General features: G+C 45.3%; 1 protein-coding gene and 1 pseudogene across 1 annotated transcript in view; one reads left to right on the top strand and one right to left on the bottom strand.

Moving 5' to 3' along the window:
- LOC115850539 (metabotropic glutamate receptor 7-like) overlaps positions 1 to 22,154 on the bottom strand; it is a 282,573-nt gene that overhangs the window by 157,208 nt on the left and 103,211 nt on the right. The gene's annotated exons all lie outside the window — the stretch shown is intronic.
- LOC132596659 (U2 spliceosomal RNA) lies at positions 4,779 to 4,884 on the top strand (annotated as a pseudogene).

Here is a 22,154-nt window from a genome sequence, read left to right as displayed (position 1 = left end):
ACACCCAGAAGATGCTTGTGCGGGGCCGCCCGAAGCTGGGGGGCCTGGAGCAGAGGCAAAGGCTGGAGCTTTCCGTTTCATATGCTGGGGAGAGTTGCCGAGGTCCCTGATGACATAGGTCTCACCCCGCAGCGCTCTGTTGATTCGCCGGAACGCTGCTTCCTTCTCCGAGTCTAGGTCTTCGGCGGTGACCCGGAAACCCGGCTCAGGGGCTGGAGGCAGCCTCAGAGGCTCCCCTCGCCTGTGCGGCAGCAGAGGAATCCTGCGTTTCCGGGGCCTGGGACTGTCAGATGTGCAGGAGCCCTACCTCCAGGGCCCTTTCTGCCCTCTTGCTGCCTCTGCATTTTTGTCAGGCTGGCTTTTCTTCTGGTAAACCACCAGAGCTGCAGAGGGCGATGGAGGGCCCTCCTCGCCCCCTGTCTTTGCAGACTTCTGGGGCAGCCCTTCCGGTATGGCGGGACCCCTCCTTCTTTCCACTGGCAGGAAACCTCGGGTGGAGCTATATGAGCTCGTGATGGCATTTCTTTGGGGGCAGGAGCTCATACAAGAGGTCTGTTGTTTCCTGGCAGATCTGTCCTCTGCCCACTTGGCGTGGAGGTCTCTCTGCAGAGGTCCAGGCCTGGGCACGAAGAAAGAGCCCCCCAGGGGCCTAAATGCAGATCGTGCGCCCCCGGTGTCATTGGGGCTTCTCTGGTCATCGTTCTTCCCTGTGACTGTGGGGACTTCCTCCTTCTTGGCCATCCCTTGCCCGCTCTCTCCCAGGGCCCTCAACACCGTCTTCTCTGTGCTGTAGTTCGGGACACAGCTGGGTGTCGTGGCCGGCACTGGCTGCCCCCGTGCCACACTGACAGTGACTGTGTCCACTGCGGACACTGAGCTGCGGGACCTCGTGGAGGTGCGAGCACCCATCACTGCCTTCTTCTGATGGCCTCGCCTGAAGATGGAGATAAGGATCCCCATAAGGAGTGCAGCGTCTGCGGGATGGTAGAATGGGGTCTCAGAGACTCTGTGGCAAAGCGCAGATGCAAAGTCACTGGACACTTGTGGGCCGGCCTGCGAGTGGATAGCCGGCCACAGACAGCTGGGTGACCCGGGCCGGCCACGGGAAGTCGGTGGGCGTGGGGAGCGGGCTGGGGGCAGCCGAGCCCTCCTGGCAGGTGCTGGTCCCCCAGTGCCCGGGACGAGGGTGAGGGGCAGGGCCTACCTAAGTAACTGCTCCTAGAGAACTTGGGTGAGGTCGGTCCGTGAATACAGAGCTGGGCTCCGAGCACTCTCCTTCAGCTGCCAACTCGGCCAAAAGCGGAGTGCGCTCTCTTTGGCCTTTTGCCTTTTTATACTCTGAAACCTGTGAGCGAACAATGGGCGTGCGTTGGCGGGGCGCAAAAGTTTAGGGAGGGGTGGCGCATGCGCAGAGTACACGTCAGGCCCTGGGGCGCACAGGTGAGGATGCGCGCCCCTGGACCGTCTAGCGCTTCTGAATCTCCCGGGGGTCTGAGGGCTGGAGGTGTTTGCTTTGAGGGTGATGAACTTCTTGGCAGGACAGCTGGCCCTTCTCCCCTGGCCGTGCCCCAGTGCTGTCGGGGTAACTAACTGTACTGGACGGGATCCCCACCCAGCAAAGTGGAGCAAGGTTGCTGACTGTGCAGCTCCCACAAGAGGCGGCAGCTTTGGCAGCAGCGCCTCTGCGTCCTCCTGCCCTTTCCCCTGGCGGCACTGGAGGGGAGTCGCTAAGAACGGAAGTGCCCACACCATCCAGATCCTGCTGGGGTGACACCTGAAGTGGTGGCCAGGGCTGGCTGAGAGGGCCATACTTACCATATGACCCAAAAACCCACTCCTAGGCAATTAACCAAGAGAAAAACTTTTCACAAAACACATATGTGAATGTTTTAGCTATCTTGTCCACAATTCCTAAATATAGGACTATTGAGGTTATCCAATTTTCTTGAGTTTGTCATTTTTTAATTGTTCTTGGAATAACACTATGTATACGTATTGTTTCACAGTCTAGAGTTAATATTTTACCAATTAAATAAAATTCAGAAGGCTTACATCCATATAGATTCTTTTACCTTCCACTCTTCGTTATAGCTGTCATATGTGTCACCTTTATATGACGTCAACGCCACCCTCTGAGACTGTGGTATCCTTTTTTCATACATATACAGGGAATTCCCTGGCGGTCCAGTGGTTAGGACTCAGCACTTTCACTGCTGGGGCCCCGGGTTCAGTCCCTGGTAGGGGAACTAAGACTCCTTAAACTTAACCCCACTCTGGGGCAATGTCCCAGCCAGGCAGAAACTGCAGGTGGAGCTGGAGACCTTGAAGAGTTTGGCTATACTTCCAGCTCAGCCCAAAGCCCAAGGATGATTCTGGACTTTCATTCTGACTCGTGCATTTCAGATCTTTCTGGGTTTGGACCTGGTATATATGTCCCTCCCAGCCCGCCCTGCCTGCCCCTTCAGTTGTCACCCCAGCAGGATCTGGTTGGCTTGGGCACTTCTGGGGTTTTTTTTTTTGTTTTTTGTTTTTGCACTTCTGTTCTTAGCGGCTCTCTCCTCCAATGTTACCAGGTGGGAGGGCAGGCGGATGCACAGGCGCTGATGCCAAATCTGCCACCTCGGGCGGTGGCTGCTGAGCCAGGTACCCTGCTCTCCAGCTTTCCTGCTCTGGTGGCCGGGGACCCATCCTGTACAGTTAGAGCCGGCCGGGGGAGAAGGGGCAGCTGCCCTGCCAAGAAGCTCATCACCCTCAAGGCAAACACCTCCAGCCCTCAGACCCCCGGGGAGATTCAGAAGCGCTGACGGTCCAGGGGAGCGCATCCTCACCTGTGCGCCCCAGGGCCTGACGTGTACTCTGCGCATGCGCCACCCCTCCCTAAACTTTTGCGCCCCGCCAACGCACGCCCATTGTTCGCTCACAGGTTCCAGAGCTGCATCCCAGCAACAGGCCAAAGAGAGCGCACTCCGCTTTTGGCCGAGTTGGCAGCTGAAGGAGAGTGCTCGGAGCCCAGCTCTCTATCCAAGGACCGACCTCACCCAAGTTCTCTAGGGGCAGTTACTTAGGTAGGCCCTGCCCCTCACCCCCGCCCCGGGCACTGGGGGACCAGCACCTGCCAGGAGGTTTCGGCTGCCCCCAGCCCGCTCCCCGCACCCACCGACTTCCCATGGCCGGCCCGGGTAACCCAGCTGTCTATGGCCGGCTATCCACTCGCAGGCCGGCCCACAAGTGTCCAGTGACTCTGCATCTGCGCTTTGCCACAGAGTCTCTGAGACCCCATTCTACCGTTCCGCAGACCCTGCGCTCCTTTCTGGGGGTCCTTATCTCCATCTGCAGGCGAGGCCATCGGAAGAAGGCAGTGATGGGTGCTCGCACCTCCACGACGTCCCGCAGCTCAGTGTCCGCAGTGGACACAGTCACTGTCAGTGTGGCACGGAGGCAGCCAGTGCCGGCCATGACACCCAGCTGTGTCCTGAACTACAGCACAGAGAAGACGGTGTTGAGGGCCCTGGGAGAGAGCGGGCAAGGGATGGCCGAGCAGGAGGAAGTCCCCACAGTCACAGGGAGGAACGAAGACCAGAGAAGCGGCCCCGATGACACCGGGGGCGCACGATCTGCATTTAGGCCCCTGGGGGGCTCTTTCTTCGTGCCCAGGCCTGGACCTCTGCAGAGAGACCTCCACACCAAGAGGGCAGAAGACAGATCCACCAGGAGACCGCAGACCACTTGTATGAGCTCCTGCCCCCAAAGAAACGCCATCACGAACTCATATATCTCCACCCGAGGTTTCCTACCAGTGAAGAGAAGGAGGAGTCCCGCCATACCGGAAGGGCTGCTCCAAAAGTCTGCAAAGAAAGGGAGCAAGGAGGGCCCTCCGTCGCCCTCTGCAGCTCCGGTGGTTTCCCAGAGGAAAAGCCAGCCTGACAAAGATGCAGAGGCAACAAGAGGGCAGAAAGGGCCCTGGAGGAACGGCTCCCCCACATCTGACAGTCCCAGGCCCCGAAAACGCAGGATTCCTCTGCTGCCGCACCGGCAAGGGGAGCCTCTGAGGCTGCCCCCAGGCCCTGAGCTGGGTTTCCCTGTCGCCACTGAAGACCTAGACTCGGAGAAGGAAGCAGCGTTCCGGCGCATCAACAGTGAGCTGCAGGGTGAGACCTAGGCCATTGGGGGCCTGGGCACCATGCAGCCTTCCTGTCCCTTTCTGCTGGGGACAGGGGCTGCTTCTCCGCAGAAAATGTTTCATAGTTATTTCTATTTTAATATGATCATGGTACATTAAAATGTATTAGTGCTTGCCTGTGAACACTAAGGTCACTTGTAATTTTCTATATTGTTCTATATTTTTGTGACTAAAGGCATTACTTGGGGGAATTAAAAGAATATCTTGAAGCGATTTTGGCTTTTGATCTGCCACTAATTGCTATTTAACCTTAATTCAGGGGTCGGATTCTTTGACCCAAGGAAACAGAATAGTATAAAAAGAAAGAATGTGAGTGTCAGATGGTGGCAGTGATTAAGTATAGCAAGAGACGCCTTTGCAAAAGTTACTGTTGGTCCCAGAAGACTCTCGCTTAGCTGTGTGACCCTGGGCAAGTCACTTCACCTAAATCTCTGAATTATAGGGCTGTGCTGATGATTTAAAAGTGACTGAGCACGGTGGACACTCGGAAATCCTGGGTTCTCAATAAAGCCACTGCCCTGCTCTTTGGTCCTTTGGAATTACTATATTAGTAAAATTTATACTTGACAGTAATTTTAGCTTAAAGTTTATTTTGTCTATTTCATCTCAGCCTTTTGGCTAAGATCAAGTGTAGTATCTGTTCTTGTCAATTTAAATAGCAAGAGAAAAGAAAGGAAAATAACAGGCACGCCCCCACACTCTTCAGACAATAGGAGCCTCTTAACCTGTTCCTTTGTCCAGAGACACAGGCCATTTCTCAGTGAAGGCCTCTGCCATCACTGAGGTTGCAGGGGAGATGTGGTAACTGGGGAGAAAAAGACCAATGGGGATGACCCCCTCACTCCTCAACATCCAAGCCCCCCACTTTCTCACTTGTCTGGCTAGAAATAAAAGGTTGATCCCATGGTTTTAACTTTCAGCTGTTGCTGGACTTTGCGTGCCTTGCGTAAGCTGGGAGACAGAGGCAGGAAAAAAACCCACCATAATCACCCTGTTACGGGCTGTTATTCAACTTTGGACTTCCAGGCCCCATCTGCCTGTTAGCGTTCACTTCTTAGAGTTTCAAGTGCATGCTGTTTGTCCTCTATCTTGCCCCATGCGGCTCTCAAGCCCTCGTAATATGACCACATTTCTCGTGCCACATGTAAACATTCTAACACTTTGCAGATACTGAATTAAAAATCTATTATTTACATTGACTTCACCATTTTCATTTTCCTGGTGTGTTCATTAGAAAATTCAAAATTACATATGTGCCTGGCATTATGTATTTTTTGGTGAGCAGTGATCCAGAGGATGGAAATGTATGCCTCCTTCAACTCCTTAAACTTAACCCCACTCTGGGGCAATGTCCCAGCCAGGCAGAAACTGCAGTGTGTCTTGGAGAAGGTCTTTTGCATTGAGATAGTAGGATGCTCTTTTAGCTTCAAGAACTTGGATGTTGTTGAGTTTAACCTGGTATAAGTTCAAATTAGAGTGTTTTAATTTTAGGATGTTAAAGGTAATCCCCATGGTAAACACAAAGAAAATAGCTATAGAATAGTCCCAAAAGGAAGTGAGAAAGTAATTTAAATATTTTATTGTAAGAAATCAGCTAAACACACACAACGAAAGATAGGAATGCAGGAAATGAGGGGCAAAAAAGCTTTGGGCAGATGGAAAAGAAACAACACAATAGCAGAAATAAGTCTTTTTTTGTCAGCAATTACTTTAAATGTAAATGGATTAAACTCTCCAATCAAAATACAGAGATTGGTAGAATAGGTAAAAACATATGATCCAAATATATGCTGTCTACAAGAGACTTACTTGAGATCAAAAGACTCAAGCAGGTTGAAAGTTAAAGGATAGGAAAAGGAATTCCAACCTCAGTGAGAAAACTCAAATAGTAACCAAAAGAGAGCAGGAGTGTCTATACCAATATCAGACAAAATAGACTTTGAATTTAAAATGGATCAAAGAGTTACATATAAGAGCTAAACTATACAAAGTTCTGAAGAAAAAAAGAGATAAATCTTCATAGTCTTGGATTTGGCAATGAACCCTTAAATATGATAGCAAAAGCACAGGCAACAAAAGGAAAAAGAAATTGGACTTTATCAAAATTAAAATCCTTTGTGTTTCAAAGAACACCATCAAGAAAGACATAATACAACCTTCAGAATGAAGGAAAATGTTTGCAAGTCATATATCTGATAAAGCCTAGTATTCAGAATATGTAAAGAACACTGGCAACTCAACAATAAAATGTCAAATAACCAAATTTTAAAAATGAGAAAAAGAATCTGCATAGATACTGCTCCAAAGAAGAGACACAAATTGCCAATAAGCACATGAAAACATGTCCAAAATTATTAGTCAAAATTATGCAAACTGAAACCACAGTGAGATACCACTTCATACCCACTATTGTGCCATATAATTTTTTAAAAAACAAGGGTTGGCAATGATGTGGGGAAATTGGCACTTTCAAGCATCACTGGTGTAAATATGAAAAAGAAAATAGTTTGGCCGTTCCTCAAAAAGTTCAACACAGAGATACAGTATGGCCCAGGAACTCCACTCCCAGGTATATGTCCAGGAGAAATAAAAAACATATGTTCACACAAAAACTTGTACATGAGTGTTACATTGTCGTATCATTATTCATAATAGCCAAAAAGTGGAAACAACCCAACTATTCGCCAACTGAGGAATGGAAAAATTAAATGTGTTATATCCATACAATGAATATTATTCAGCTATTAAAAGGGTGAAGGACAGATACATGCTACAACCTGGATGCACCTTGAATACATTTTGCTTACTGCAAAAGTCAGACACAGAAGTCCGCACATTGTGTGGTTCTATTCATATGAAATATCCAGCATAGGAAAATCAATAGAGACAGAAAGACCCAGGGCTGGGGTGAAAGGGGAGGACAGAATGAGAATGACTGATACTAGGTATGAGGTTTCTCTTGGGGATGATGAAAATGTACTGGAATTAGAGATGTTCATTGCAAAACCTGAGTACACTAAAAGCAGCCGAATCACACAGTTAAAAAAAAATGTGGGGCTTCCCTGGTGGTGCAGTGGTTGAGAGTCCGCCTGCCGGTGCGGGGGACGCGGGTTCGTGCCCCGGTCCGGGAAGATCCCACATGTCGCGTAAGCGGCTGGGCCCGTGGGCCATGGCCACTGAGCCTGCGCGTCCGGAGCCTGTGCTCCGCAACGGGAGAGGCCACAGAAGTGAAAGGCCCGCATACCGCCAAAAAAAAAAAAATATATATATATATATATATGAATTGATGGAATATGAATTATCTCTCAATCAAAAGATAATATGACAACATTTTTATAGTCATTACTCTTGATCAGTTTCATTATGGAATTCCCACAGTGACTTCAATGGAGTGGCTTGTATGGGATGATATTTGAGGCTCAACCTTTTGGGACTAGATGTTCATTTTGAGCTGTTGAATGACGGTGAGGGCCAGCCAGTATATTTTCTTCACGGAGGATCAATCCCCATATGTATCCTTGGTTTGAATCCTTGTCTTTTTCTCTTCATATTCCTGAAATACATTCACAATAGTGAGAGGTGTTGACATCTTCCTGGCAAAAGTCTTAACTTATTCACAGGTCAAACTTCAGATCTCCTTATTACTAGCTGCCCGGGGAGTCCCCTGAATCAAAGTAGGGCTTATGAAGATGGACCTTGCATTTTAGCGTGCACTTAAATACCCAACAGGCTGATCACATAGGGAAAATAACTTTATTTACATGAGACAAGTACAAAGTCAGCACAACACAATGAGGGAGAGTATGGGTGCTGGTGCCTGATGGCCTGAAATCAAATCCTATTTGAACGCCACGTGTACCTGGGAAGGTTAGTTACTTAGCCCTTCTGTTTCTCAGTTCCCTGGCCAGTGATATGGAAATATTAGTAGGACCTGCTTATTCGTATTATGTCCTGAGGCTAAAAATTAGTAAATACAAAGCCTGAAGAAAAATGATGGGTACTTCATAAGTGCTACCTACATAAATGTTCAAGTATTAAATGCCTGGAAGAATAAGTAGGTTGTCTCCAGAAAGGGCACCTAGGAGGCTACAAACAGGAGGATAGAGCCTACTTTTTCACATTGATGACATGAGTAAGAAGTTTTAGAGCTCATGGAAAGAATATTATTTCTTGTGATGCACTGTGGGGTGGGCAGAGTAGGGGCTGTGACCCATATTTTATGGTTCAGGGTACTGAAATTTAGACAGATTGAGTAACTTGCCCAGAGTCACAACACTGATGAGTGATGGGTCTGAGGCAGGGGAGGGATAGAGATTCCTGAACACATGGACATGAGATCATGCCCTGGATACACAAACCAAGAGCTCTCCTCACTCCCTTTCCCACATCCTCCTGCCCCAAGGATGCTGCAGGGAGACAGTTGGTACTCGGAGGAGGTGCCTGGCCCAAGAGAATGGCTCAAATCTGGACCCACCTCCTGGCTCTACGTTTCAATCCCTGACCCCAAATGCAATGTCTTTCCCCCAAATGCAGACCCCCTGATGGACCGGGGTATCCAAATATGTGTGCATCTTCCCTCCCTTCCCCCTCAGCACTTGATTCTAGCAGCTGATTTGCAGTGAGACTTCCTGGTGGTCAGGTGACCACCCTGAATAACCAGTAGTCTACTTGACTCCCTAACTGACTCAAAACCCAGGACATTCCAAACCAACTGCCCACATGACAGTTGCACAGAGAATTAGCATCATCTTCAACTGATCAAACCTGGATGATGAGCAGTTAATATTCATTAGCTGGGAACAGGGTCTACTGGGCTGGTGTTTTGGTGGCTTAACAGATGAAGTTTACAGGCCCCCAGGGTCTCACTGACTAGAAACTGACCAATCGTCTGAGCAGCTTGGACTAAGGCCTGGCTAAGAGCGGGCAGTGGCTGCACGGGCTCTGAGTGGGCACCTTCCCTGCCCAATCCTCCCTCAGCCAGATCCAGGCTCTGCTGTACAAACTACAGCCATTGCTCCTGAATCTACTTGCTGGTATTATTTCCACAGTACCTTCAATGGAGTGGTTAGTGGGGGTGCTATTTGTGTCCCTACCCTGTTGTTTGGCCAGATGCTGATTCTGATGTGCCTGAACCACCGCTGCGGATGGCCAGCAGATTATCTTGACCGCAGATGATATTCTTGTGCATCCTGTGTTTGACTCCTTTATAATCTTCCTTTTCTTCTTGGTACCCGAGCCATGATCCAGGAAAACACAACAAAAACTGAGAGAACTATTGATATGTTGCTGGGAGAAGACCATGCAGAGGTGTCAATTCATTCCCAGGTCACACGTCTGTTCTCTTTGTTCACCAGCCTCCTAGGGGAGTCTAGGGGAGTCAAGTGAATCGAAGCTGGGCTGAGAAGAGGGTGTTGCAATGTGGTGTGCACTTAAAATAGCCAGCAGGCTGACTGCACGGAGACATGACTTTATTTAGTGAGATAATACAGAAAGGGAGCACAGCACAGTGACCGACAGAGTGGGGGCTGGTGCCTGATGGTCTGGATTCAAATCATACCAGAAGCCACATGAACCTGGGAAAGTTATGCAGACCCTCTGTCCTCAGTTCCTTGTTCTGTGATAATGGGAATGTTAATAGGGCCCACTTATTAGTATTACATGATGAAGCTTAATACAGCAAATCAGGTAGACCCTGATGAAAAATGATGGTTACTTCATAAATGCTACCTAAGTGTTCAAATATTAAATGTCTGGAAGAATAAGCAAGAAATGTGGTAGTGCTGCCTCCAGAGAGGGGACCTGGATGCCACAGGGCAGGGGAGTGGGGAAGGTTATGGGTGTGATGCTTTAGAGCTTGTGAAGAATATCTGTCATCATCTCCTGTGATCCCCACGTCAGCCCCGCGGGGAACTCATGGCAGGTGCTGTGAACCATATTTTATGGTACATGGCACTAAAATGTTGAGATTTTAAGTGACTTTCCCAGAGTCGCAAAGCTGATGATGGATGTGGGACAGGAATGTAGTTGGCTCCCTGGGACAGAAATCCCTGAACCCCTGAATCCTCTAGATGGTGCACTGGACTCCTGAGCCCAGGGCTCCCCTCCCTCCATCCCCCCAATCCTCCTGCCTGCCCCATGGTTGCTCCAAGGACAGGAGGGGTCTGAGCCAACAGGAGGGCCCATGCCTGACCCACTGCCTCCCTTACATGTTGATCCCTGACCCCACAGCTCTTAAATATCCCTGAAAGAAGGTCCCTTGAAGGATCAGGGGGTCCCATCTACGTCCCTCCTCCCTCAGCGTCTTTACACACTGGGTGAGCCTCCTGGTGGTCTGGCCAGTGGTCGGCTTGCCTCCACGTGGCTCAGAGCCCTGGTCTCTCCAAGCCAGTTGCCCACATGGCACATCTCTAACAAATTAGCTTGGTCTTCAACAACCAGCCCTGGACGCACAGGTAGTGCTGATTAATGAGGACAGTGGCCTGCTGGGCTGTGCTTGGTGGTTTAGTGGGTGAAGCTGGCGTGCCCCACTGTCGCCTGACTATTGATGTGAGCAACTGTCTGAGTAGCCTGGGCTACGGCCTGGCTGGGGAGGGGCCGTGGCTGCACTGGCTCTGAGGGCGCACCTTCCCTGCTCATCCTTCCTCATCAAAAACCAGCCCCTACAAACTCCTCATCCATCCCTAGACCCTGCAGTGGCACAGGAGAGAGGCCCATGCCCTTCTAGAGGGACCCCTCCATAGCCACAGCCTAGAGACCCCATCCCAGGACTGTCTCTGAGGATGACCCAGGCCCTCCTAATCTCTGTCACCAAATGTTCATTCCACTAACCCGATGGCATTGTCCCTTCTCTCCACGTTCCCAGGCAGCGCCCAAACACCCAGTGATCCTGTTCACATCAACCACTGGAAATACCACCACGAAATCCCAGTTTCCTTCCTTTCTGAAAACCTCTAGATTTAGACTGCTAATATTTGCTTTTGGATTTTGACATCGACATTCAGAAGTGTTTAGCCTGTAATTTCTCCTGTCCTGTAATATCTGCTGCTGGTATGACATCAGTATTCTCCTGGTCCGATGAAAGCAGTGTGGGTGTGTTCCCTCTGTATCTGGTCTCTGGAAGAGTGTGTAGGAGACGGGCACCGTTTCTGTCTTAAATGTTTGGTAGAAATCAGAGGAAGCCACCGGGCCCTGAAGTTTGTTTTGTGGGGAAATTTTTTTGGCATCTCTTTCTAATTGAAGTTTCCTTGGTGTATTGTACAGGGCACAGATCTTAAGTGTAGAGCTTTATGGTTTCTTGTAAATATAAACACATCTGTTACCAACACCCAGCTCAATATACAGGACGTCCCCAGCACCCTGGCTGCCCCCTGTAGAAGGGGAGAAGAATAAGTGCTAACTTATTCGGTTATAAGAATGAAATCAGTTACTCCACGTATATTCCAAGTGCAGTGATTTACACACAAATAACTCAAAATGAGTGTGGCAGCACAATCAGAAAGTAGTGGAGGGTGCTGGAGGGCTGGGAGAATCCAGTCCCTTTGGGATTTCCGCTGTGGAGGTCGGGCCAGAGTAAGGAAGCTGAGAGGAGCTTCTCAGAAGCATCTGGGCTTTTACAGAGGGAAAAACTACTGCTCCCCAGAGTGGAGTGCCCATTGTAATTCACTGAGCCCTCCCTTTGCGGAGGGTGCTTTTCTATACTTGTGTGTTATCTTACATAGAAGTGTTTAAAAAAAAAAACGAGGAGGAGATCAATTTTGCTTGATGTAACAGCCTTTCACTGTTAAAAGTAAGACCTATATCTAAAATTTATGCTAAATCTGTACAGCTCTGACAGAAAGTAACCGGCACTCACTAGCTGACTCAGGAGCGGAGGGGGAGCAGAGAGGCGGCCCTCCTTCCTTGGCCTCGTGTCTCATTTAAGCTGCCAGACGCTTAAATGAGGCTCCATCCCCTCTGAGTCTCAGGCTGAGGCCTCCAGGTCACAGTCTTCACAGGTGTCAGACCAGAACCTGCCACACAAAGGCAGGGACTGGAGTCAGTGGGGAGGTGGGCTTCCTGGGGTCGGTGTGTGGGACCCAGGGGGCTACTCAGACCCTGCAAGTGACTTTGGACCCTGACATCCCCAGGGCTCACATCCCCAGGGCACTGGGGCCTGTTTGCTGCTCTTTGCCAAGTGTGTTCTGGTAGCAGAGAGACCTGTCCTACAGGGGCGATTTAACCTGGGCATTTGGCCGGGCGGCGTTCAAGTGATTGGTCCCCTGAACAGTGAAAGTGATGCAGAGGAAAGGGGAGGCTCTGGGGCTCCAGGGTGAAAAGTGTGGGTCCCTCCCACCTGGGCGCTGTGAGGAGTGGGAGGTCTGATGACACAGGTGGGAGTAGTGACCCTGTCCCTCCAGCCCACACGCAACACGGCCCATCATGAGACCAGCACAGTGGAAGTGGGCAGAGAACCGTAATGTTCCCTTTTCCCCTAATAATCATTTTTCTTTCTTTAACACCCCAGCCAAACTTGCCTGTGCTTTTTAATTTAAAAATATCCTGATGCTGTGGTCAGAGAATCATAAATTCTATACCTTTGCTGTATCCCAACATGAAAAGTTTGTAGAAGACACTGCTTTTCAGCATGTAATAAAACCAGATGTATTTGTTATCTAATTTTAAGGTCATAATTAACTTGGAATCCTGGCCCTTTAACTCATCCTAAATTAGCATTGCTTTGAATTGCCTTCATTTTGTGTGTGTGTTGTATTCAATTTTTACACATCTATGAAAAATCTATAGAACCTCAGGTTGAGAAATGGTGCCATGAGGTGACCCAGGCCCTTCAGTGGGGCTCCACAGAGGCTGTGGTGTCCCCAGGGGGTGGGCAAATCCCAGCCAGGTGTGGATCCTGCAGTGTCCCCTACCGGATGCCCGGGCTACCGCGTGCCCACAGGGATGCAGCATCGCTGGGCCAGGTGAGCTGTCTGCTTGCGTGAGAAGAAGCCCCGGTGCCTCTGTCCTCCTCACCCTTTCCCCAGGACGCCTGAACTGGGGGGTACCAGGGCCACTCCAGATATCTCACTACACCTGGTGATTAACTGGGGATGTTGCCTGCTGACCTTGGCGGGTTGGGAGGGCAAGGCTGGGTCCTGCAGAGGGAGATGTTGAACCTCACCAGGGACACTCTTTACATAGAACACAATGTGAACAACACCTCCAGGAGTGATGTATGTGGTGACCCCACAGACACCTTCGGCCCCCCATCTAAACATAAGAGCCTGGCATCTTCAGGGGTTCTATGGAACGGGGACAGTTCCCTGGCGAGATGCACTCAGGTCATCCTCCAGTTGCCTGCGTAGATTACCACCATTCTCTTCTCTCCACCTTTTTGTTCACATGCAGTGGTGACCACCTCCGTGCTCTTCTCTGGCTTTTGGGTTTTCCCGAAGCGCAAAAAAAAAAAAAAAAAAAAAAGTCAGGGATGGCAAGGGAAGCACATATACTTATTTGCCTTCTGCTCTTCCTGCTACCCTCTCCACGCTCACATTTCCTCTTCTTGTTCTTCCTCATCCTTTTACTTCATCCCTTCTCTTGAATCCAGGACAAGAGAATTTCTTTTTTTTTTTTTAATAGGATGAGTCAGTCTTCTTTTACTTATTTATTTATTTTTAACGTCCTTATTGGAGTATAATTGCTTTACAATGGTGTGTTAGTTTCTGCTATATAACAAAGTGAATCAGTTATACATATACATACATCACCATAACCCCTCCCTCTTTTGTCTCCCTCCCACCCTCCCTATCCCACCCATCCAGGTGGTCACAAAGCACCGAGCTGATCTCCCTGTGCTAAGCGGCTGCTTCCCACTAGCTATCTATTTTATGTTTGGTAGTGTATATATGTCCATGCCACTCTCTCACTTTGTCACAGCTTAACCTTCCCCCTCCCCATATCTTCAAACCCATACCGTTTTTATGCTAAGTTATATTCTACATGTACCTGGAAAAATGTTAAAAAGATTTTTAAAGAGCTGCACATCTATTTTTGAAGCTGATTTGCCTGTTCAAGGCTTGCTAGCACTTTATCTATCTCAGTGCTATTTCACTTAGTAAACAAATGCAGTTGCCATAATTGCTGCATATGTGTCTGTGTTCCCTTCTAGGTTATATGTTTTTGAAGTTAGAAATTATATTTATATCACAGCCCCTATGTATAGCACAATATCCATTGCTAATTCAGATTGTGCTTTAAGATATGAGACAAAATTTAAGACTTTTATTATAGCCATAAACATCTAGCAAACCAACCAGAAAATAAAAACGAATTTTCAATTGGTTGGCCGAGAACAAAAAAGAGAGGAATACCTAGTGCAAAATCATATCTCTAATAACTACTGTTGCATTTAGAGCACACACATGCTAAACTTATTTTAAAATATCTTCTCATCAAAGATTTGAGGTTGGACCTGAAAAAATTACATCAGAAGTGAAAATAATTATGTGGTCTGACCAGCGTGGATCACACAAAGTAAGTGTATACTATGTATAAAGTAGATAAACTACGAGGTCCTGCAGTATAGCACAGGCAACTATATTCAATACCTTGTAATAACCTATAAAGGAAACGGATCTGAAAAAGAAATATATATATCTGAATCTCTTGGCTGTACACCTGAAACACAACATTGTCAATCAACTATACTTCAAGGAAAACAAAACAAAACAAAGTAAGTGTAAAGGGAAGTATAGTTTTATAAATTCACCTCTGATATCCAATGGACCAACTGAAAGACAACAGAAAGTACAACTTTCTAGGAGACAGGACATGGCCAGCAAACAAGGCCATTACCCTCGGTAACGGTCATACCTGCCAAAAAATATACAGACTAGCCTGCATTCATGAATACATAGGAATTCTAAATTTATCTGGCATTGTTAGGCAATGAGGTATTGTATGTTAGGAGAAGTTTTTTTAAATGACAAATTGAAGAGGAGTTATTTTAACCTTCACTCGGTAACTTTTTTCTAAAATTAAGAAATGTATCAACTGGTGTATCTAATGTTTCCGTGAGAACTCGGGGTCATCAGTTCAATCAAGGTTTGCATGAATAATGCAAATGGAAACAAGACAGGCATGCTTACTGAAACTGAAAATGACATGGCACTGGCTGGAATAACTGATGAGAGAGCAAGAAAAAAGCAAAAATGAAAACAAACCGTGATCAAGAAACAATCAGTCAAGTTCTGACTTTCTGTACTTAGTTTCAAAAAGAGATACCACAAATCCCAGCAGGAGACTCCAGCATCATTAGCTGTCTTTCTCCTTTGTTTCCACCTTCCTTTCCTTTTCCTTCTATCCTAGATTGTTCTAGGCAGTGCTGATAGCTGCTGGCAAGACAAATTCTAATACTTGCTTTCTCTCACACAAACTTCACAATATGTCCATGTGATAAATGGTGTGGAGGTAAAAGACAATTCATCACAGGCACATCTCCTATGAAAATAAAATTAGAAACTACCTTCTAAACATGCAGAGAGAAGGGCGTGGTATCAGGCACTAATTTCCTTGCGAATTCCTCTCCATTTCTAATAGACGTTCTTCTTTACCAAGATCCCTTTTTATTGGTGTCCTGTTCCAGACTGCTCCACTCCACCCATCCTCATCCTGTAAAATACATTCACACTCTTTTGTGACCCTACTCATTTGCCCATTAAATAATCAATCATAGAACTGTCGGAATTAAATACAGAGTGAAATTAAAATACTGGAGTCACTTGGAGGGTTTAAGCAGCTCCACCAGAAAATACTGGGCATGGATTTAAAAGAGGCTGCGTGGGACTTGCTCTTGTCCAAGTTCTTTCTCAAGAAGTATCTGAAATAAGCCTAAATTCAGAGTTAATCAGACTGGCCTGCTTTCTCAGGTGGACTGGAACTCATTGCTCTTTCCCCTCAACTCCCTGATGTCAGTGGCACTTTCCGGAGATGAGGTGGACTTCTCTGCCTACTGCAGAAGCTCAGTTCCCCCAGGAACCACTCCCCATCTGAATCCCACACTGGAGACCAGATGCCAGCCTTCCCAGAACATTTGTGGTCTCCTTTCAGTTTTTGACCTGCTCAGATTGAGTCCCTGTAGACTCTTTCTCAGCTTGAAACCTGATCTTCAACCCCTTTCCCTGACCTCGATGGTTACCTGCCTACTTTAGGCCTCAGGTGCTTTAGCTATAAAATGATATATTTGTCCTTAATTCTAAAGTCTTCTTTCTAAGGATCTACAATGTGTGGCTCCTTGAAAATGTTTCTCTTTGCTGGTTTTAATTTTGTAGAGAATTAAAACCCCAGCCACTCTAAAAGACAGTAAGTTGCATTGGATAAGGAAAGTGTGCTTTTGTAGTTAGATTAACAGGGATGGAAGACGACTTAGTATGTTTTAAGATACTCATGATCCATTCTCGTTAGAGTCGGGGGAAGAGACTTAATAAAATACCAAACGATTGTGACAAATTAAGTTCACCAAGATGTAGCTGATTAGTTACTACTTGAATAAGCCACACAAATCCAATTCAAGTTCTCCTTTATTTTTCTAAGAAGGATCCCAGTGAACTGAGTCCCATGTTCAGTAACTCCACGTTCAATGGCTTAGTCTTTAAAAACTGTTACGTTGCTGGAAGAAGAAATATTTCCCATCAGTCCTAATTGATGTCTACGTATCACGCACATTTGAAATAAATTTATTACTTTGATTGATCTCAGTGTAATACATTCCAAAGGGGCAAAGAGCACACGAAAAGTTATGAAGTCTCCATCTTCTACACTGAAGTGTGCAATAAATTACATATTATTTGGCCATGAAATTCACAAGCCATAGAAAGAACGCCATTAGCAATGTATACAGTGGTAAAGAGCAGGTAATGAGAATGATATAAAACAAAATAGACTGTGTATGTTGGCACTGCTGCCAATAAAGCAATTATTAAATGCATTCATATGCATCTACGCTAGGTAAGCTCTTTGAGGGCAATTGCTATGAATTCTACATACCTGTCAGGATACTATATATAGCCCACTTTCTATGGCCTTTATTCAAAGACGCTGAGAAAGGGTTACTCTGGGTAAATTCAGACCTTTTCTCAATATAGAATTTGGTCAACATGCATTCTGAACAGCAAAATTTCACAGTATTTTCCTACACTAATTGCCACCTCAGCAAATGCAGGATTAAGTATAATGGATTATAAGAAGTTAGAAAGGAAAGATGGAAGAAAAGAAGGAAGGTAGAAAAAAGGTGGGTATGGAGTACTTCAACATTTATGTAGAGTGGACCTAAAACTACCTTGAGGTGAATTATTAGCATATGCTATAGAAACTTAAATGAAAAAATAAAAAACCCAGCAAGGGAAACTCAAAGATTCTTAGTTTTTTCACTTTACTGCATATACACGTCCATCTTAAACAATCTATATGCTTATATCCAATAAGAGAGCATTGTTTTGCAAGGCTATTTGGGTTCTATCAGCATGTAAAGGTCAGACAACTCAACTTTAGCAGAGTCAGCCTTCAGGTGAATAATTGCTTCTCTCAGGTTGTGAGCATTTGAATTCTCCAGAAATGTTTCCCAAAAAATGAAAACTAAAAGAGTCCTAGGACAGCGTCCTTTAGAAGTTTTATAGTATCAAGGTTTTTGGAGGAAGAGTATCCTTGTCCATTATCAACACAATGATTCCAAGCAGGTCAATTTATGCTGAGAATATTATATAACAGAACCCACTTCACCTCCATTATACTGACAGTGATCTTCCTTACTTCAACCTTGTGCTTCTTAGTAAAGTTGAAAATACTGAGCCAAGAACAGACAGTGACAATGCCAGAGACTCAGATGTACCTATAGGTGCCTTCAGACAACATCAGCCACCCAGGCTAAAGTCCTGGTTTAAAACATCCCAACATGAATGAATCTCAAAAACCATATGCTGAGCAAGTGAAGCCAGATCAAAAGGGCACCTACTGTATTATTCAACTTACATGAAATTGTAAACTGGGCAAAAGTAATCTCTAAAGATAAAAAACAGATCCGTGGTGGCCTTGGGGTGGGAGATGGGGATACTTTTGCAAAAGCCTAGGAGGAAACTTTCTAGGGTTTTAGGATTGTTATCTATCTTTATGGGCGTGCTAGTTATACAAATGTATACATTAATTAAAAGTCACTGAACCGTTGACTAAAAATGTCTGAATTTTATTGTATGTAAATGATACCTTAATAAGGTTGATTAGAAAATGAACCAAAAATAAAACAAAGCAGAAGAGAAACCTCTCAAGACCTCAAAGGAAATACACTGTTTTCTTCCAGGGTACCAGATTGGAAATGAGGCATTGGTCTGTTCTACCCTCAGATTATCCCTAGGATTATCTAGTCTATTTTAAAGCACTAGAGTCCCCTATCAGGAAAACTCACCCCATGTTTAATTACTTGGATTTCTTCTGTGCCTCTTCTCCCAACACAGTGAAGCCATTCACGGAAGAAAAACCACCTTTTTCCTACTTTGCATCATCACATATTCTTCCAAAGCTATTATGTATGGAATAAAATTTGGCTACACTTTGTAAAAATCTAGTTTTTTGAGCCTTACAAATCTTAACAGTTAACCTATTGCCTCCACTGGAATTTGCAAAAAAAATTATTTTGAAAAGGAATAGCTGAGACTTGACAATTTTGTTTTTTGTGATTTTCTCTTCCCCTAAGAGAGAAGTGAGTAGGAATGAGAAACACATACATAAAGGAAAAAAATTATCTTGCTGCCTTTGCATGGTTATAATTTATAGGAGGCCCTTTTCAACAATAATCTATTATCAGAATCAATAAAATATAATCTCCATGAAGGCCAGGCCAGGATATTTGTCTCTTTTTCAGCAGATTGCAATACAAACCACATTCATGGATATGCTTCTGGATGATCTTTGTAATACTGGAACAGTTGCCCATTTCCTCATGCCTCTTCACCTTAACTTCAACCTGGTTTTTCACTAATGACCTCACATTTCCTTCTCTAACACTTGGTTGTGGGCCTCTTTTCCAACTCCAACTCGCATTTCACTCTGGAACCAAAGGAAGACTCACACCTTCCTGCTTTTTAGTGATACCTCAAGGTCATTACCATATTGTGATCCCCCTAAAGAATAGCCATACAATTGTTATTTCAGAGCCATCTGACAGTTTGTAGCTCTAAAAATTAACTAAGGACCGCATTTGTCAAAAATATCCTAGTTTAAGATTTTGGTAATACAGCAACAGTAATTCCGAAGTCATTTATGACAATCAGTGTGGGAAGCACCCTCCTTCAGGAAGATCCTTTGCCATACAATACTCTTTCCCTGTCTGGTAATAAGGAAGCACGGCTGTGGAAAGTAACCTTTTGTGGAAAGAAATACTTGGCTTTGAGAAGGCTTGAAGTTCATACATTTTTCTTGAATTAGATTCCCCATTAATTACTCTATCCACAAACAGGTAATTATCAGAGTTATGTAAGCAATTAAGGAGATGCTACTCCACATTCTTTCAGCTTGTTGACCTTTCTCACTTTATTTCATGTGGCCATCTGAAACATCAGTGATTTACATGTCTGTCTTTCTTTTTTTTTTAACAGATTTCTGTGTGTGTGTGTCCCCATGATGAAAACATCATCAAAATAAAATATCATGAATACACTCTTAAGAAGCAGAGTCTACTTAAAGTCCTGGAAAATATGAAAGCACTAATATTCATGGACAACTCTACACTCTGAAAGTTACTCCAAATTTTGTTGATCTCTCTTTTGTCTAGGAGTTTTTCAAATTTTCTACCATGATCATTTCTTAGTTTTATAATTACATAATAAAGGCATTACATCATACAATCTTTTGTTATCCATTGCACTTTTAAAACTATTCCTTTCCTTGTCCTCAGCAGATATGTCATAGATTATTAGTACATAAGCAAAGACTTTCAACGTAACAGTACTTTATAGTGAGAAGAACTATACTGAGCTATCTCTATCCTAAGACAATGCACTAGGAAAGCACTAGGAATTCTTAAGCAATAGGAATACAAAGACGATCAAGGGGCAAGTTCCTTGCCTTCGAGTATACATGATCATTATAGCAAATGCTTAAATAGCACTTAGTATGTAACTCACCACAGCAGTCTTATTATCCTCCTTTTTAATAGGTGAGCAGAGGAAGCCACAGGGAAGTCATAGGGTAAAGCCAGAATTTGAACCTAGGTAGACTAGTACACTCTCCATGGCTTTAACTACTACATTAAAATATATATATATATATATATAAAAGACTCCAAGTATTCCAAAGTTACAAAACACTTATCTACCAAAACTCAAAAAGGAGCACACAAACTTGCATAGAAAATAAACATGTGGGCTTACCTTGTGGCGCAGTGGTTGAGAGTCTGCCTGCCGATGCAGGGGACACGGATTCGTGCCCCAGTCTGGGAAGATCCCACATGCCGCGGAGTGGCTAGGCCCGTGAGCCATGGCCGCTGAGCCTGCGCGTCCGGAGCCCGTGCTCCTCAACGGGAGAGGCCACAACAGTGAGAGGCCCACGTACCGCAAAAAAGAAAATAAACATGTAAAAGTTCATAAATAAACCACAATATAACCTGCTCCACATAATATACTGACTGCAGTGTCCTGGGCCTCTCCCATCCTTAGGTAGCCGGAAATTACAACAAAATAATACTTTTCACCTTTGGAAGCCACACCATCTCTCATACCCACCAACCAATTACTTCCTTAGAGAGAACAGGAAATTAACCTGAATATCATAAAATATAGCATTAGTGATGTAGAATCCTTGTTTAAAGACAATAACTTCAATAGCAGAGGGAACTTTACCATTGCAGGCTTCAGATAACCTCTATATTTCTCAGATTTCATGCTAAATCATAAAATGCCATATTGTGTCTGAAGCTATTTTTTCAATAGTCCATTTTCTTAAATGCACTAGCAAAGCAGTAAATACTGAGGAACACTTTGGCTCCCAAATCCTAAAGCCATTCTGATTATGCCTGGGTGATCATGGGGACGTCATGGGAACTACCAGAGGACTGGCTGAAATACCAGTGTTCTGGCCAGCTTACAAATTAGAAATTATACAGAATCCAATTTTATTTTTTTGTTAAGTAATTCCTATGAGGCTTTTGGGATGTCACTGTAAAGTCCTTTCATGTGTAATCTTTATCCATTAGATAAGGAACAATGCCAATCCCCATCATAAATTCTTTCACAACCTGACACTGAAAATCCATTGTAGGGCATAGGACCTGCAAATAGGATGTGAATCAAACACATCCACTCATTCAGACAATCCACAAATATTCATTTTTAAGTCTACTATATGCCAATAATGTATCGGCCTCTCAGATGCTAAACCATGCTAAATGCTGAAACAGACATACTCAGTTCGGGCCTTCCTGGAACTTATTACCTGCAGAAGTGCCTTCATTGTAAACGGTCAGGTCTCAGCCAATGCTATTATCATCAGCAGGTGACCAAATGATACAGCTTGCTTCCCTTCAGAGGTACATAACAGTTCTTACACCTGAATGGGATGCAAAGAATAATCTGACTTCTCTTCACCGGGGGATGAACTGAACTGTCCTTGCAGAAGAGATAACAGATGGTGGGAACCCCAGATCCTAGAAAAGGGCCAGGCACACGATAAGTGTTCAGCTTTTCAAAAACAAATGAACAATCACTTCCTCTCCTAGATCTTTACACCCTTCCTCTGCTGGCTACATTCTCTCAGCTTATAAACATCCTCAAATATACCCACTTAAAAAAACTCTCAGACCTATGATTCTTTGGATATTCTTGTGGATAACCTAAGTCTCTACCATGCCTTCAAACACCTGTCCTCCCAAAAGCCCACATCTGTACCTTGGGCCCAGACCTTTCTACCAGGCCCCTCTAAAGCACTGAAGATGAAGTAAGATCCTCTCACCACC

Source organism: Globicephala melas, unplaced genomic scaffold, assembly GCF_963455315.2.
Source record: "Globicephala melas unplaced genomic scaffold, mGloMel1.2 SCAFFOLD_226, whole genome shotgun sequence".
Taxonomy (NCBI): domain Eukaryota; kingdom Metazoa; phylum Chordata; class Mammalia; order Artiodactyla; family Delphinidae; genus Globicephala; species Globicephala melas.
The sequence above is the reverse complement of the archived record's forward strand: the minus strand, read 5'-3'. Positions and strand labels throughout refer to the sequence as shown.